General features: G+C 50.9%; 1 long non-coding RNA gene across 2 annotated transcripts; it reads left to right on the top strand.

Moving 5' to 3' along the window:
- Positions 1 to 10074: 10074 nt before the first annotated feature.
- Positions 10075 to 17102, top strand: LOC112545111 (uncharacterized). 2 transcript variants are annotated; one of them, XR_012900813.1, is made up of 4 exons: positions 10075 to 10233; positions 11392 to 11512; positions 15535 to 15606; positions 16862 to 17102. It is a non-coding gene; the product is annotated as an uncharacterized LOC112545111 (long non-coding RNA). The 2 variants fall into 2 exon arrangements; XR_012900811.1 differs by having other exon boundaries at positions 11388 to 11512.
- Positions 17103 to 17689: the final 587 nt, after the last annotated feature.

Genomic DNA, 17689 nt, shown 5'->3' with positions numbered 1-17689 from the left:
GGGGGCAGAGCAAGGGACAGTGATGGAAAGGGACAGAGAAGAGGGAGGAAGGGCCAAGCCAGTCAATGAGGCAGAGCCAGGACGTACCTCAGCGGGGCCAGGCTGGGAGGGCTCAGTGTGAGAGACTCAAGACACTGCTTCATCTGACCTGGCCTGCTTAGTCTGTAAGCTTCTTGGGGCAGGGACCATGCTCACGATGTGTATGTACAGCACCTGGCGCAGCGAGGCCTGACTGCAGCTTGGGCCTCTAGGTGCAACTGCAATACACAGACTAACGGGGGGACACATTCAGGAATGGCTTATTCTTTGTGCTACAAAGGTAAACTGGATGCTCAAGGGTTTCAGACGACCTCACTCTTCTCTCCTTTTCATCTAGCCTCTTTCCCTCTCCTCTTCCGCTGTGCTTTTCTCACCCCTCTCCGGCTTTCCGCTCATTTGTGGCTTTCCCCATGAGCGCTTTGATTTCCACTCTTCTTTTCTTTCTCGCTTCTTCTACCCGCCAACTCTCCTGAGGTCTGGAGTGGGAGGGATGAGGTCACGGTTCCTCAGTGGCTTCCTAATAAGCGCTGTCCATTTAAACGGAGATTAGTTCATTATCCTTTGGAGGGGTCCTAGTAACCAAGTCATTGTTATGGAAACTAGCCCACCAATCCGATTCAGGGCAGCCTGCGCCAAGATGCTGAAGCTAAAAACTCCTCTCAGCTCATTGGCCAAGCCCAAGTCATCCTGAAACAGCACTGCCCATGCAGCCCTGACCCGTCTTCTCCTGCTGAACCTTGCCCCTCCAGAAAACCTTGTTACCTCCAGCACTAGGTAGAGAGAGGGAGGCAGGTTAAAGTGAGGAGGGCAGAGGTTGGCTTTCATGTGCAAAGGCAGGAAGTAGCGTTACACAGACCACAAGGTGGGGGAATACCTGTGTAAAGCTGATGGACCCCGGCTGGCAGCAGGTGGAATTAAACCTGCAACATTAGAGGCTAAAGCCACCAGCCTTTACCGCATCAGCTACAAGCCAGCTGGCTATAAGCTAAGGCTGTAGAGGAGTCTTCACTCTCCTTTCTCAGTGGTCTCAGTGCCTCTGGGTTACACCTATGTTGTGGCACTTTAGCCTGCACCATGGATGGGGCACCAAGGGATGGAGGAGCTCTTGCATGAATGAGTCTCTCCCAGAACTGAACATGGGGATCTTTGGCCATGGTCAGCTACCATCACTTGGGTCACTGACCAGAGCCCACGAGGGAACACTCCTTGGCTGGCTGGGGATGGACGGACTGACTGATCTGCTGTGAACATGGCAGCCAGCCACAGTGAGGAGACATAGAGTCCAGGGATAGGAAAGCCAAAGAAGGCCAGCGGGGAGACGCCAAGGTTGCCTAGAGAATGAGTAAAATTCCTCTTGCTGGCTCCTGGGGGTGAGGTTCCAGGAGTTACTCAGGCAAGCTATGGATGTGGATGGAGCCATTCAAGCTACCCGGCTGCATCCTTCTTGCCAATGTTGACGGGTACACAGTACCCCAACTAGCCACTGGGTGTCGCCATTGCTCTGCCGATAGCCCCAGCCACAGGTGCAGTGCAGCTGTGGGAGGCCAGAAGGGGTAGCTGGAGGAGGGAAATGGGGTCTGGTCATCTCTCCAAGATAGTCTCCAGCATCCTGTTCAGTTCCTCCACCTCCCTCACCAGCTCAAAGGTGTTCGGGACCAGGCCCTCTCTCTGGAGCCCCTTGGTGCCTCTCTGGACCAATTGGGCCGGATGCTGAAGGACCGTAGCACATTGTCACCTAGTGTGGTGCTGGGGAACAAGGTGGCTAGTACCTCTGTCTTCCAGGGCTGGAGCACACACAGGGCTGGCAGGAGAACCTCTTTGTGGTGGGAAACACACCCAGGAGAAATAGGCCAGTCGCTCCCCCAAGAATTCCCTGTCTAACACCAAGGTGGCGTGTGGAACAGATGGGGCGGGCTCCAGGCTACCATTGAAGATCAGGACCTGCCTCCTTCATCTCCAGTTTTAGAAGGAGCCAGGCACACCCCGTGTCTACCAGCCCAATCCATTGCTCAGGTCCAGCATGTGAGGGTGGGAGCAGAACCAGAGATCTCCAGCAAGGAGCACAGCAACAAACCAACCCATGCATCCAACTGGTTGCTGCCTCTTCTTCACCCACCCCCACCCCCACATTGGGTTTGCCATGGCAAGGCAGGGACACATGTGAGTGACCTCCTTGGCGGGGGTGGGAAGTGGCCTCTGCAACCGGCACGCACAAGCTGCTGGCTCTTCTCTCTCCCCCTTGGGCTCCGTGTGCCAGGATGAGATGGATCCGGAGAGGTACCGTTTTGCTAAATCTTGAAGCTGACACTTTTAATATCCATTAGTGCCGCCACTCTGCCGGAGAGCATTAGCCGAGATATATGGATGTCTCTCTCCCCGCTCCCCTCCCCTGTCACCCAACTCTGCAGCTGCATCCGCTACTGACGATTCAAAAGGCCTTGGTTATCTATTAAACCACTCCTCTCCCACCCCCCACCCCATCTTGTTTTGTCTCTTGGAGAAAGGCTGGTGCCCACCTTCTCCCAGCCTACATGGGAGCAGGAGAGGATTGTAGGGTGCCTTCCAGGGGGATGGCATTGGGCTCCATCCTCCCATGGCAGCTGTTACTGGCTTTCACAGATGGCCGCAATCGGAAGTACATGGATGGGGGAGAGTGTTCCCTGTAAGCTGAGCACGTGGGCAGCCACCCAGGAGAGATTCAGGTGCTGTCCAGCTGTTTGATAGAGCGCCCACAGCCAGCAGCATGTGTTTTTGTGGTGGTGCACAGCCACATATGCCTTGGTACACATAACACATTTATTCCACACATGGATGGGGAAAAAATTAGAAAGAACATTGGTGGGAGAGTGTGAAAAGAGAAGACCCTGGGATCAGGACACAGAAGGTTCAAAGGGATGGATACGGTCAATTGTGATCACACACTGCCCTGCCTGAGAGCGTTTAAGCAGCTGGTGGACAAGCAGAGGGAGAGCTCTGGAGACTCAGCATTTGTCCGTCTGTCACTTATTATTTGTATTGTAGGAGTGCCCACAACAGAGATTAGCCCCATTGTGCTCGGTGATGGACACACACACACTCCCAGCCTTGAAGCGCTCACTAGCTAGAGAAAGCCTTGTGATTACTATCTTCTTCTGCAGATGGGGAATGAAGGCAAAGAAAAGGGACATGACTTTCCCCAGCTGGCAAAGAGAATCTGTGACAGAGCTGGGGACTGACCCTAGCACTCCCACAAGCCAGTGCAGGGCATGAATCAGAACTCAGCCAGCCTCCCATTCTGCCACTGACTTACTCCCTAGGCTTGGGCACATCTCTTAATAATCCTGTGCCTTCGTTTCCACAGCTGTAAAATGGGGTGGCCTCACAGGGGTATTGCACAAGGTTGCATTTGGTCATGCTTGCAATGGAAGGCTTTATGTGTTGGGGAAGGGCACTAAGAGTCCATAATGCATTCAGGGAAGAACTGCTAGGTGCAAAGGGCCAGAAGCATGGAGCAAAGTGCTAGGGGAGGTGATTAAAGGTAGTAAGAGAAGGGAAGGAGTTTGAGAGGCTCTGCTTTGTTTAAACAAGGGAGCCAGGAAGGGCCTCTCCAGATGGATTTCCAGCTTCCTGGTTGGCTCCAAGCACTGACATACATGCAAGGCTGAGTCAGATACGTTTCCCGAGAAGTCATTCACTTATTCTTCCTGGGCACACAATTGAGTTCCCCCCAATGAGAGGGTTTTGTGAGGGCACAAAGGCTATGTCTATACAGCAGTGTTATTTCATAATAACATCAGTTATTCCAAAATAACTTAGTGCGCGTCTACACAGCAAGCCTGTTATTTCACAATAAATTCCAAAAAATGGGCTTTCACTCCAACTCCTGTAAACTTAATTGTATATAGGGGACGTCTAGACTGCATTGTTATTTTGGGATACCAGAAGTATCCCGAAATAGCAACACCATGTCTTTAAAAGCACCCATTATTTCCCAAAATAGCGGGTGCGCTATTCCAGGGTCCCTGTTACACTCATTCCACAAGGGTTGAGGGATTTGTTGCAATAGTGCCTTATTTTGAAATTTGGCGCTGGCTATACAGCGCCAAATTTCAAAATAAGCTCCTTCAACTTAGACTCGGAATAAGCTACGCAATTTGCATTGGTCAAGTTGTGTAGCTTATACCGACAGAAGGATGCTGTCTAGATGCACCCTATGAGGAGTAAGGGAAGTCAGAGGAAGAGTGCTCTATTTCGAAATAACTGCTGTGTAGACAGTGCCAAAAGTCAAAATAAGCTATTTCAACTTCAGATATGCAAGTAGCGTAGCTCAAGTTGAGTAACTTATTTCGAGTTTAGCCCTGCTGTATAGACATGCCCGAAGGGACCTACAGATGCTAGAACTGAGGCACAAATCTTTTATCACTAGCACTCTGCAGTTGTGAGACATCCCGGGAAGGACAGGAATAGCCTCCTTCTGAGGAAACTGTGGCACGGAGTATAGCTGTGACTTGCTCATGGACACCCAGGTAATCTGGGACAGAGCTGGGACTAGAGCCCAGGAGCCCAACACCCGCTGTAACCACCCTAAGCAAGCTCAAGAATAAGATCCCAGGTGTGTGTGTGGATGTGATGGATCCAGTCCCATCATCATAGTTGCTGAGCACTTGGCAGCAGCTGCGCAGGAGGAGAAGCTCCTTGCTCCCTGACACCTTGGACTGGCACCATTTACCATGTTCCCAACCCACCTGTTTGCTCTGAGAATCATTAGTTGCCTAGTGTTGGCACTTGTGCTGCCATGCCTCCTCACCCTAGTTGCAAGGTAATTTTGCTGGACTGGCCTTACCTGTGCCCGATCACAGACATAATGCCATCTGGGCACTGGTAATTGTAATGGCCTACCTGTTGTCATTTTTCTTGGCACTGTCCTCCCACAACACCTGGGAGCCTCCTGGCTCCATGTTTCCTTCAAGGCAATTACCCAGCAAAGAGGGAGCCCATTCCCTTCAATACTTTGTTCCACTCTCTGCTTCACTCTGACCTCTGCTGCTTTCTGTGGCTGTGGCACAGGGAGGTTTGTGTGGGGTGACATACAAGAGCGTGCAGGCACAGGAGAGATTTGTCTGTGTCAGTATGAGAGGCACAAGGACCTGCGTGCAGAAGGACTGTGTGCAGAGCACTGCATGTCTGTGTGACAGTGAGGAAGGCGTGTGTGGGTCAGTGCTTGTACATGGTTGAACAGGAATGTGTCAGAGTATGTGATACAGGACTATATGTAAGTATGTGGCCATGCTTGTATATGCAACAGGAGAGGAAGTGGGTATGGCAGAAAGAGACTGAGATTCAGAAGTAAACACAGCTGTCAGCACATGAGTGCAGTATAAGGAGGGAGCACTGGATTGCCAGTGTTGATAAGAAATGGGAATAATTTCTCAGCATGCTGGACACCCACAATTCCCATTGACTTCAGCTGCCTGGAGTAGCAGGTGCTTCGGACTTTTGAATGCAAGGCCTCCTCTGTGTGTGTGGCACAAGAGACATGCATGTTAAAGTGTGTGTGCATGCGTGCTCACAACAGCGTGTGTGCCCCAGTAGAATGCATGTGCCAGTGTGCATGGTTATAGGGGGTACAGGAAGCAATATAGAATGTGTGCCTGTATCACTGGGGAAGATAAAGCAGAATGGCCGTGTTAGTGTATGTAGGCATTTGAGATGGGCAAGCACATGCCTATAGTCAGTAACGGAGGCAGCACATATTTGGCTGTTGAACTCATGTGCAGAGGCCTCTGTGAAATATAGAAATAAGTTACTGAGCATGTGGCTGCATGTATGATGACAGAAAATATGCACATGCTTGTCTGTCGCATAGCGAAACATATGTGTGTGTCAGTGTGTGGGATGCAGCAGTGTCTGTACTTGTCAATACTGTGTATTTGTAATACCAGGATATATGCATCTGCATGCTACTATACACATGTGAAGTAGCAGAACATGTATGTGTATGTCAGTTTGTGAGGCATTATGGAGCATGGGCACAGGCATGCCTATGTGTGATACAATACATCGGGGTGAGGAACCTTTTGTTGGGTCGGGGCCACTGAGCCACGGAAAAATCAGTCCAGGGCTGGGGGCTGAGGGGAGGCAGTGGAGCGGGGGGGAGGGGGAGAGGCTGGAGTGCCAGTGCAGGCTCCCCAATGCCTGCAAGGCCCTAAGCCTCGGAGGCCAGATCCACACAACTCAAGGGCTATATCCAGACCCCGGGACTTAGGTTCCCCACCCCTGCAATACATGCATGATAATACATGCATCTATGTGTGACATCAGACTAAAAGGACATGGGAGTGTATTTGTGAATTCAGTATGCTTGTGTGTGCCACTGCCATACCGGGGTACGTGTGTGTGGCAGGGTGTATTTGCAACAGCAGCACACACACAGGGTTGCATGAACCAGAAATCCAGGGCATGTGTGAGCCTGTGTTTAATACAGGAAGATGTGCCTACTTGGATGGAGAGAGACTCTAACATGCACTCACAATTTGGTGCATGAGACTAGATGCACAATCACATTAAGTTGAGTGAACCCCAGGCTAAGGCCCTGAAGGATATTGGTTCCCATGCTGGCCCTGTCGCCAAAGCACCAATGAATTATTTCACAGATAAGATGATCACTGGGAGATTAGTGCACGTGTGTCTGAGAGCCAGGCAGAGACTCACAGGCTGCAAACCATCTGTACAGCATTCTTCATGCCGTCTCCTGGGAAAACCCTTCCAAAGGCTTGGTTGCCTGGGATCTGATAACCGGTTTAAAGCCTCTTGTGAAGTCCAAGCCTGAGCCCCAGGCAGGTTGCTCCCCTACCCCCTAACCACGCGCCCCCTGCTTTCTGCTGCTGAGGAGCCTTTGATGCAATTTCAATCAGGGAAGCTGTCAGTCACTCCATTGCTGGCGCTAGATGTAGAATTGTGCATGTTCTTGAGTCAGTGCCCTTCTGAAAGGAACTTAATAGCTTGTCAGAGAGTCAGCTTCACTGCTATGGAGAAGTCAACCGCTCCAGATTTTCTATACAGAAGGAAACTACACCCCCACTCTAGGTGTTGCCCTCAAATTAATCTAAATTTCAGTCTGGGGAAGAAGTGTCACCGTCTTTCCGCCAGCTGATTCTCATATCCCATGCCTCCCAGCGTAGATCACAGCTGACGTACAGTGGAAGAGCAAATAGCAGGAGATGCTGCAGGTCAGTATTCAGAGTCACTGGCAGGGCTGTATTGGGAGCCAAGGACTAGAACAGGAGAGGAAACTGAAGGCTGGGGTAAAACGAGGTGCATGATGGCCAGGGAATAGAATAGCAGAAAGCTGCGGCAGGGAGGTGAGGGAAGCTTCTGAAAACTTTGCCAAACACTGCTGGCTCCTTGCTTGACTGTGTTGTTTTGTTTGCCTGGCACTATGGGTGGGTGTGGTGGGAAAAGTACGTGGTCCCCTGCCAGACAGTTTCCAATCTCAGCCAGCAAACTGGCCTGTTTCCCGCTTTAGGCCTCTACCACACCCCCAACCAATACCACTAATGGAATCATAATAATAACAGACCCACATCCCCGCTCACCAACTCTGTTTTTTCAAAAGTCCTCATAATTCATTCAAAATGTAACAATAACCACAAGGGAGGAAAAATCAAGGATGAAATGTTTTGAAGCAAAGGGAACATGTTAAGAAAGGAGGAAATTACCTGAGTGATCAACCCGGCCTTTATTTCACACACTACCGTGGGAAGGGAAAAGGGTCCCTGATCCCTCCCCCACACATATGCACACAAACATGCTCATTTACCACCGGGGGTCCCTAAGAAAGCGGGGGAAGGCCAATACCTGCAAACACACACTCACAGCAGCATACAGCTCCAGTGAGTCAAGTGCCTGTCAAAGGCAGAGAAAAGGTGGACAAGTGACTCTGTCCTTGAGGGACAGCAGCTGCTGGGCTCTGTTTCTCTTCTCAGCATGGGATGAGATTAATACCCCTTTCATTTGTTCTCCTGCTGGGCCCTTCTAGTTATGGACGGCCCCTTCCTGCTTGCTTTTCTCAGCCCCCTCTTGCAAGATGCAATGGACGCCTGCAAAACTAGAGGGAGCCCACCAGAGTGCCACTCTGGCTGTTGACTTTTTGTGCTGCTGCGGTGAACTGGATCAGACCCATTGTGCCAGGCACGTGTCTTCCCATCTTGCTGCTCAGTTGCGACACAGCCTGGTCAGCTGTCCTGAGACCTGGGACAGACTATGAAGATAGGGGCTTGCCAGCAGATTTCAGAGACAAAGGAGACTCGGGTACTTTAACAAGATTTCTTCCTTGCTTGTGAAAAGCCACTAAGGCATGAACACTACCATAAATTTGTGACTCAGTGATCTCTTAATGCAGTGTGATCTAGGGATGTTAAATATCGGTTAATTGAATAGTTGATTCACCTCATGAATTCTTATTGGTTACTCAACTATTCTATAGTCCCCAGAGGTGGGACCAGCAGCCAGTGCACTCCGGCCTCACTCCTGAGGAGTCTCCTGCTATTCTGCACTGCTGCCTCTGTATAAGAGGCAGCAGCTTGAGGTGCCAGGCGGGAGCTAGTCCATAAGGGAAGCCAATTTAAAAACCAGCTTCTCTTGAGGACCGGCTGCCTGTTGCCCCATGCTGCTGCCTCTGATAGAGGCAGCAGCTTGGGGTGGCAGCATCCCCTATCCTGGGGAGGGGAGGGGTCTGAGCTCCCGGACCCAGCACAAGCAGAACTGAGCCAGGCTGCCTGCCCTCTCAGATCCTAATACACTTTAAATGCAGAGCTGCAGCAGGGGTAAGTCCCGGACCTGGTGCAAGCCAGGATTGAGCCAGGCGGCTGGCCAGTCTGCTAAAAAAATTGCTGGTGGAGGGCAGAAATGCATGTAGTCTATAGCATTAACCAATCAGCTTTACACTATTCCCTCCCTAGTGTGATCTGTTATATGGCTGTCTATTGTGTCTGTGTGGCCAGGCTATCTAACCTACAGGAGCCTAGAATGTGATCTGTTCAGCACCCATCACACTGTCTCCCATCACCTCGGTGTCCAGGTACCAAAAAGCAAAACATCTGCCACTCCCCAGAAGTGACTGCACCAGGGTTTGCCGCAGCCATTCCCATGCTAACATCCTCCCATCCTGGCCTGGCCTTCCCGCCTGAAGAAACAACAATGATGCAGTGACTCCAGAGAGCAGTTGTGTACCTTATAGCCATGGATGGGCAGAATTCAGTGGAGAGAGGGGACCGGTTTGAGGAATCCCAGGCCTCACCCAATATCTCTGTAAGCACTCGTGCCACTTGCTCCAGCTTGCATGTTGCATCTCATCCATAGCAAGGATATTTTTAAGTGAATCCAAATTATCCACACACACCCTTTCCCCTTTGCATGCTCTCTCCACCCACTCAGTGGGCTCTAAAGGTCTGGCACACTCTGGAAGGTGGCATTTGGTGGTAAAACAAGGACTTAAGAACATCAGGGTACGATGTTTGTGGGGTGATGAGCTCTAGCGGCAAATGGCTGTGTGGCAGCACTTCATGCTATGATGTTGTTATGAGCACACAGTGCTGGCCAGCTCAAGCCGATATGGGAGCTGAGGGCCATCCTGGAGCACAGGAGACAGCACCTGGGGGGCAGTCTGGCAGCTCGGGGATACTGGATCCAGATGGTGTGTGTAGAACAACAACTTCATCTGTGGGACAGATGAAGCTTGGGGTGTCAGCAGATCCATCCCATCCACAGAACAGTTTGGGGCTGCACTTTGGGGAGCTCTGCAGCGACCACCCAAACTGTTCTCTGGATGGGACAGTACCCCATATCCATAGTACCTGCAGGGCCCGTGGCAGGCTGGGGGATTCCTGGGCAGAGGCTGGCATGGGGCAGCAGCAGAGGTTGGCTCCCTTGCACTCACCACAGTGGCAGCAGCCCAGGAAGGAGAGCAATGCACAAAGCAGCCTGTACCGCTCCACTGCCATCTCCCAGCTGGGTGGTTCCACTTCACCATGGCAACGGGAAGAGGCGTGCCCCAGCCTGGCCTGTTCTGCTCCCCCGGGTGATGCAGGGCTCCAAGGCCAGTTCACTCCGTGTCCTGTCACCATGGTGAAGCGGAGCAACCCAGCTGGGAGACAGTAGTAGAGCGGCACAGGCTGCTGCACGCATCGCTCCGCTTCCCGGGCTCCTGCCGCCAGGGTGAGTACGGGGCAAGTGAGCTGACTCCTGCAGCTGCCTCATGCTAGGCCCTCTTGTAATCTCCTGGGTCACGTAGCTCAGGGAAAGGATGCTGGGGGGGCAGAAAGTGGCAGAGCAGAGACAGGAAGAGGCAGGGTGGGGGTGGAGCTGGAGCAAGGCTTGGGGAAGGGGTAGAGTGGGGGCGGAGCCTGGGGCAGAGGAGTTGCCTGGGCCCCACGTCCACCTAGGGACAGCCCTGGGTGTCAGGTTATGATAGTGGCAGGATTGAAGGAGTGGCGAACTTGGGCAGGCAATAAGGGAATGGGGAGCAGGGGGGATCTAGTTCTGGCTATCTCATTAATATTATGTAAACCTCAACATGAGTCAGCAATATGATGCTGGTGCAGAAAAAGCAAATGCAATTTTTGGTTGCCTTAATAGGCATAGCATGAAAGTCACAGAAGGTGATAATACTGCTCTACTCAGGGCTGGTTAGGCCTCAGCTGGAGTACCATGCTCAGTTTTGGTCACCAATGTATAGAAAGGATGGAGAGAAACCGGAAAGGAGCCAGAAGTGAGCAACAAAGATGATAAAAGAGGTGGAATGCAGGCCCTGTCAGCAAAGGCTGAAGGAACTGGGTAGGTTTAGTTTGGAAAAGAGGAGATTGAGGGCAACATGTTAGCTGTCTTCAATACTTGAAAGGCTGCCATAAAAAAGATGCAGAAAAGTTGTTCTCTTGCCACAGAGGGTAGGACAAGAGGCAGTGGGTTCACACTACAGCATAGAAGATTTAGATTAACTCTCAGGGAAAACTTCCTAACAGTGAGAACAGTAGAACAGATCCTTGGGGAGGTTGTGGAAGCAACTGAATAGCGTCTGTCTTAGATGGTTTAGACACAACAAATCCTGCATCTTTGCAGGGGGATAGACTAGATGACCCTTGTGGTCCCTTCTAACATGTTTCTATGTGCATGTAGCAAGAGACTGTTGGCTGGAGTTACCACCCAACAATGACCGGTGGGTCCCTTCTCTACAAAGTCAAGTCACAGGGCCAGTGAATGCTTAGCTATTACAGTGATCAGGTAGAGTAATGACAACCAGGTAGATTGACAGATAAACCTTAAACAGCCCTGAATTCACATCAAGCTTAGCAAAATGCTGATTTTGGCCCCAGATAGACATAAATAGATGACACCTCAGCTCTGATCTGCAACCATTACCTGCTGTTGTGCCCGGCAGAACAAGGTGGGATTTGCCCTGGATTTGCAGTGACTCCAGTGGATAACACAAATCCGAGAGGTGAGTAATGGGCCTCCTCATGGGATCTCCTCCTTACCCAGCCTCTGTCTCTTGCTGCAGCTTTCACCCCATTTGAGGAATGAATACATTCTTTTATGATTGAGACAACGCTGATAAGAAGCAGGTCTTCAAATTAAGAATCTGAGACTTGATTGCAGCTCTTATCATATTTTCCCATTTCTCCCCCAGCCCCCACTTCCCGCCAGAAAATAAATTGCTTCAATAAATTACATCTTTTAATCTGCACAGGGGACCAGCGGGCTGGGCTCTCCTTCTAACATGCTGTATGGTGAGATAATCATCCCCTTCCTCTTCCTGCGCGGAGCAAAGTAATAGATTTTAAACAATTCCATTATTTGACGATTTCTGCTATTATTAATACAAATTGCCTCCACTCGCTTTCAATTAGAGGGTTTTTATTTTCTAATAAATCCCAATCGGATTCTCTTAAAAGCCACCTAAAAATGGGGAGGATGCAACAGCTTCCAGTTAAGCAAGGTGCCAATAAGATGCTTGCTCATTCCTCGCCTTCCCCAGTTTTCTATCTGTTTCTCTCTATTCATGTCCCCCATCTCCCTTTCAACTTCTCCTTCCTCTCTTGGATTCACACATGCACATCCCCGCCCCACCTCATCTTAATAGAACCCACTTCTTTCTCATTGGCTTCCTTGGAATCAAATTGTGTTGTCCTCTCTCAGACAAGAAAGTCGATAAGGTTCCCATTAACTCCATTGATTGCTGCCCCCTTCCATTATTCTGACTAGGTTCCTAGGAGCTCTGCCCGTAAGAGCATGGCTTTTGGGCTAGTCTGTCAAGGTCCCTCTGGATGTCCTGATATGAGAAAACTGAAAGCTTGGAAGCCATGTTAACCTCCATGTGGCAGGGGCCATAGTGGGATATGTCTGGTTTCCAGCCAATGGTTCCCCTTTTTGTGGCATATTCATTATTATTAATAATAATTCCAGTAGGGCCTAAAAGCCTCATCTGAAGTCAGGGCCCCACTGTGCTAGGAACTGTACATATAGAGTCACAGATGGCCCTTGCTTCAAAGAGCTTACAGAGGGTAGAACATAGGATGCATCCCCATGGTTTGGGATATGTTTACACTTGAGCCAGGAGGTGTAACTTTCAGCTTGTGTAAACATACCCATGCTAGTGCTGATCAAGCTATTGTGCTAAAAATAGAAACGGCATCATAGTGGTGCAAGGTGCTAACCACCCTGAGTGTGATCCCACCTAAGGCCCTACTTAAGCATTCAGGTAGTTAGGCCCTCCTGGTGCTCATGCTGCTGCACTATTATTAGCACTCTAGCTTGATCTGAGCTAGTATGTCTCCTCCTGGTCCTCCATATGGACATGACACCTCCAGCCCCAATATAGTTGTGCCTAAAGATAAAGGACAGAGGCACACAAACAATGTGACTTGTTCAATCAGCCACTAAGTCTCTAACCGAGCTGGAAATTGAAGGCATGTCTCCTGATCCCATGCAGTTGGGTTGCCACTTCACCTGAAGGTCACAGGACCGTAGTAGGCTGATTAGGCCTCAAGTGGAGTATGGTGCCCAGTTCAGGGGGCAGGAAGCACATTTCAGGAAAGATGTGGACAAACTGGTGAAAGTCCAGAGAAGAGCAACAAAAATGATTAAAAGTCTCTAGAAAATATGTCCCATGAGGGAAGATTGAAAACACTAGTTTTGTTTAGTCTTGGGGAAGAGAAGACTGAGAGGGGACCTGACAACAGTTTTCAAGAACATACAAGTTGTTAGAAGGATGAGGGAGAAAAATGTGTTCTCATTAACCTGTGAGACTAGGACAAGTCAATTGCAGCGAGGGAAGTTTAGGTTGGACATTAGGAAAAAATTGCTGTCAGAGTGGTTAAACATTGGAATAAATTGCCTAGGGAATTTGTGGAACCTCTGTCAGTGGAGATTTTTAAGAGCAGGTTAGACAAACACCTGTCAGGGATGGTCTAGAATAATACTTAGTTCTCCATGAGTGCAGGCAAATGGACTAGATCACCTCTCAAGGTCCCTTCCGATCCTATGATCCCATTAATGTTATAAATGTCCTCTGTCCCATGAACATGGGCCATTAGAGAGACCTGTGTTCACATAATGCATTGTGATAGTATTGCATAATGGCTGTGCCTCAGGCCAAACAACAGTGGCCTCAGAGGAGACAGTATCGCAACTTACAATGCAAACAATACAACACATGGCACCTTAGCTATCATCCCAGAAAGATACCAGTATTTGACACTTATTCATTCCATGCACTGTGCTTTATAGAATACGTATGTACAGACAGAGAGACCCTTCATCCCAACCTGAAATGCAGCTGCTTCTGGGGTGGAATTTGGCAGTCAGTTTGCACCACAAAAGTGTGACACAGGCGACAAAGTGAAAAATGTCTCCTCTTGTGACAACTGCAGGGGGAAGATGGGTTGGCAGGATGCAATCACCCACACTGGAAGGTGGCCAGTACAGAAGGGTTGAGCAGTGAGAAAGTGAGCTCTTTAGAGATCGCACATGGTCAGGACGTTGGTTTTAACCCTCCTCTGAGAGATGGTGACCCAGTATCCCCTGAGCATTATGCTGTGATGCTGGTTCAATACTGACTCCGAGGGAAGCACTTGGCCTCCTGCATCAGCAGCCCAAGAGAGAGAGCTCACCCAGGATAGCTTTGGGGTGGCAGCTCCGGAGATGTTTGGCCTCTCCTCTGGGGAGGGCTGAGTCCAGATGGAGGTGCTGGATGGGTATTCCAGGAGGCACCAATATGGCCCTGCTGCAGCCCTCTTCCTTCTGGGCCTGCCAGGGAGCACGGCTCAGCTGCAGCTTTTCTCCCCAGAGGTTGGGCCCAGCGAGTCGGCAGCTGCTATGGCAACCAGCTTAGGCTGGCAAGAGCGGGAGAGAATGAGAGTAGGGGTGGCAGCGGGGGGGGGACCAGGGGGCGGCACAGCCTGCTTTGGGGGAATTGATATGCAGAGGTCGTTCCCTGTCACCATCTTCCATCATTAGCACACTAGCCAGCTACAGGGGATGCGTGGCTGAATGTCAGAGGCAAGGGGGAGGCGATGCTGTTGGGAGCGGAAGGCAAGGCTCTCACCCACCAACTAGCCAATATGACATAGTGCCCATGGCCCACACCCCAAAGTACACTCATCAACATCCCCCGAAAGCATACCCCATGCAAGCGTACACGCATGCCCCAAAACATATGCACCAGCTCCATCCGCAGACTTGTACCATCCACACAACCCCATCTGCACCCACAGCCACATACCCATGGCCAGGCAGCCACATCACTCATCTACTCACACCCCTCCATGCACACACCAGCTACTAACATCACCGGCAGACATACAACCCTGCACCCATATATCACCCACATACACACAAGCCCGCTTACACATGCATCTTCTCGCAGGCATGCACCGTCAGGCCTGCCATTAGGGGAGGGGAGACAAATGGGGCAGTTCTCCCGGGGCCCAGCACTTCAAAGGGGTGCAGGGCTCCTGGCTGCCATTGCTATTACTGCTACTGTAGTTGCAGCAGCCAGAGCCCTGGCCCCTTTGAATTGCTACTGGAGCACCAGTGTGCTGTGCAGCTCTGAGGGCTGCAGGAGGTAGAGCTGGCTGCCCTCAGCCCTGTATCTTCCACCCAAGGCCCCACGCTTTCTGGGGGTATAGAGCTATCCCCCACCTTGTCCTAGGGCCTGCTGTGCACCCTCATAAACCTGCATGTATACCCAGTCCCTCCACACAAGGACTTGCATACATTTACACAGACACACACACACCCCACACACACAAGGACATGTACCCTCATCAGCACAAACAGACTTACATCCCCATATCCACCCCCACTCCACCCAGCTAGATCCCCCCACGCAGACACACACACACACACACATATCCTCATAGCCCTCAGTGAGCTGTTGGAGCAGAACAGATGGCTTAGCAATGAAAAAACCCCAGTCTTTCGCTCTTCAAGTTCCTTCCTTGACGTTTTGTTTGTTTTCAGAGCGCACCCGCCACCGGAATGAAAACCAGACAAGATGGTCTGATACAAACACCCCAGCCCTGTTCCCACAAGGTGTGAAGTCCCACCCCCTCCCAGCACCCTCTCCTTCTGGCTCCCAAGAACTGCTTTCTGCAACCCCTCTCAGAGCCTGGCTGCATCTTCAGGCTGCAGACCACTTCCTTGCTTCCCACAGACTCACGGGTTAACCCTTTGCTTGCTAGAAACCAGTGAGGGCTTGGGCCCTCTGTCACAATCTGGTGCCCATCTCCCATCCAATGGAAACTCACTCCAGCAGGCACAGGCCTGAACCCTTTTTACTCAAAGACAGCCCCCTTGTCCTGCTCCCTTCTCTGTCCTGGCTGACCACAGAATCCGATCTTCCCACTATTCTGACCATTTGCTTCCCACAGCAGACAAATCCGGATGTACCATCAAGACAAAAGGAGGCCCTGATTCTGCCGTTCCCCAACAAGAGTTTCTCCCTGCGCAGCAATGGGACTGGGAGCAGACTCTACGTTCATAAGTCTTGCTAGGGGTTTTATACTTTCTGCTGCTGAGACGAGAGGGCATTTGCTGTGCCCCTGTGAAAGAGGAGACGCCAAACGCCCACCAACTGAGGCTAGGTGCAAGGGCTTTGCCTCACATGCCTATGTCCTTTGGATGGCCTCTGTACCTGGTGTGGCAGTCAAGCAGGGATTAGGGACCAATCTCTGACACTGGTAGGGTGGCCAATTTTGGATGGACATATGCCTGGAGTTCTCGTCACAGGACATAAGCTTTAATTAAAGATGAAGCTTTCTTTCCCAGAGAATCTCCAGGACAATCCTGGAGGGTTGGCAACCCTAGCACAGGGAAGACCCCCCCCCCTTATGCTGGACACTGGGCAGCCAGACATCCTTCCAGGGCACTTCACACTATCAGTGGGCCCACACCCATGGGGGTTAGCCCATGTATCCAGCTCCACATTTCATTAGCTGAGCCGCAGTCTCATGCACACATAACCCTGTGACAGGTGAGCTAGGAGGGCACCTCCCCTACATCTTTGCTCCAGGAATTGAGCAGAGTATCAGCAGGCCCAGAATTCCCATGGGAAGCCAGGAAATTCCCATGCTTCTGGGAGCAGGCAGGGCTTTGTCACCCTCTAGTGCCTGGTCCATAAAAGAGTGTTGTGGCTCCAATACTGCCATGGCCGCTGGGGCTCCGTTGTTTCGCTCAAGCAGTAAAGGCTCTTACTTGCAGCACAGAAGACCAAGGGTTTCACCCCATGGGGAGTCCAAGCAGCATCTGACCCCGGCAGTCCCATTAACAAGTTGTACGTCCATTCCAGAGTTAACACCTGATGCGAGGAGTCTAACAGCCAAGAGGGTGTCAAAGAGCTGGCAACAATGCGGTAGGAGTCGCCAGCTGGAGTCGCTGTCTCTATATCTTACAGGCGGAATCATCTTGACTCCCCCTCCTCCCCTCCTTAGAAGAGGAGGCTCTGCCTTTGCCATCTTTCCTTACAGAAAGGAGCGGCAAAGCTCCGTTTCATCACTGAGAAAAGGGCTGATGTGCCAGAATGCAGCCAATTAAAAACTGTGCAAGAGATAAACAGCCTTTGTATTTCTAGATGGGCTGGGGTCCCCTCCCCCAAGGCTGTCTCTCCCCTCCCCCTCCCCATGAAGGAAACAAAAACATAAAGAGAAAACCTTCTGAAAGATGAAAAAGAAATTTTTAAAAGAAAGGATGGATAAGGCAGTAATTGATAACACAGCTGGTGCAAGGCAAGGCAGGGGCGGGACAAGGGGGGAGGGGGGACACGATGTATGGTGTGGGGGAAGAGGCGAAGGTTGGAGTCAATATTTCAAAAGGAGGAAGCAGGCCAGAGCTCTGTACCCAGGCATATCAGGGAGGTAATTAACATCTGTCAGGGCAGTGGAGTTGAGAACATACATTTGGATTGCTCTGGGAAGCAAAGCCCAGCAGAGAGAGGCATGGGGGAAAGGGAGGGGAGTGCGCGAAAGGAGCTGGAAAGAGAACAACAATGGGGACTTTCTGGGCAATGGGTATTCAGAATGCACTGCCAGGGGGCGTGCAAGTTAACCCTAAAGGAAGGCCTGTGTTGCCAAAGCAACAAATATACCACCAGACCTATTCCCACCATAGATAGAGACAC

The sequence above is a fragment of the Pelodiscus sinensis genome, chromosome 1, assembly GCF_049634645.1.
Source record: "Pelodiscus sinensis isolate JC-2024 chromosome 1, ASM4963464v1, whole genome shotgun sequence".
Classification (NCBI taxonomy): Eukaryota; Metazoa; Chordata; order Testudines; family Trionychidae; genus Pelodiscus; species Pelodiscus sinensis.
Note: the sequence above shows the minus strand (reverse complement) of the source record. Positions and strands in the feature narration are given on the sequence as shown.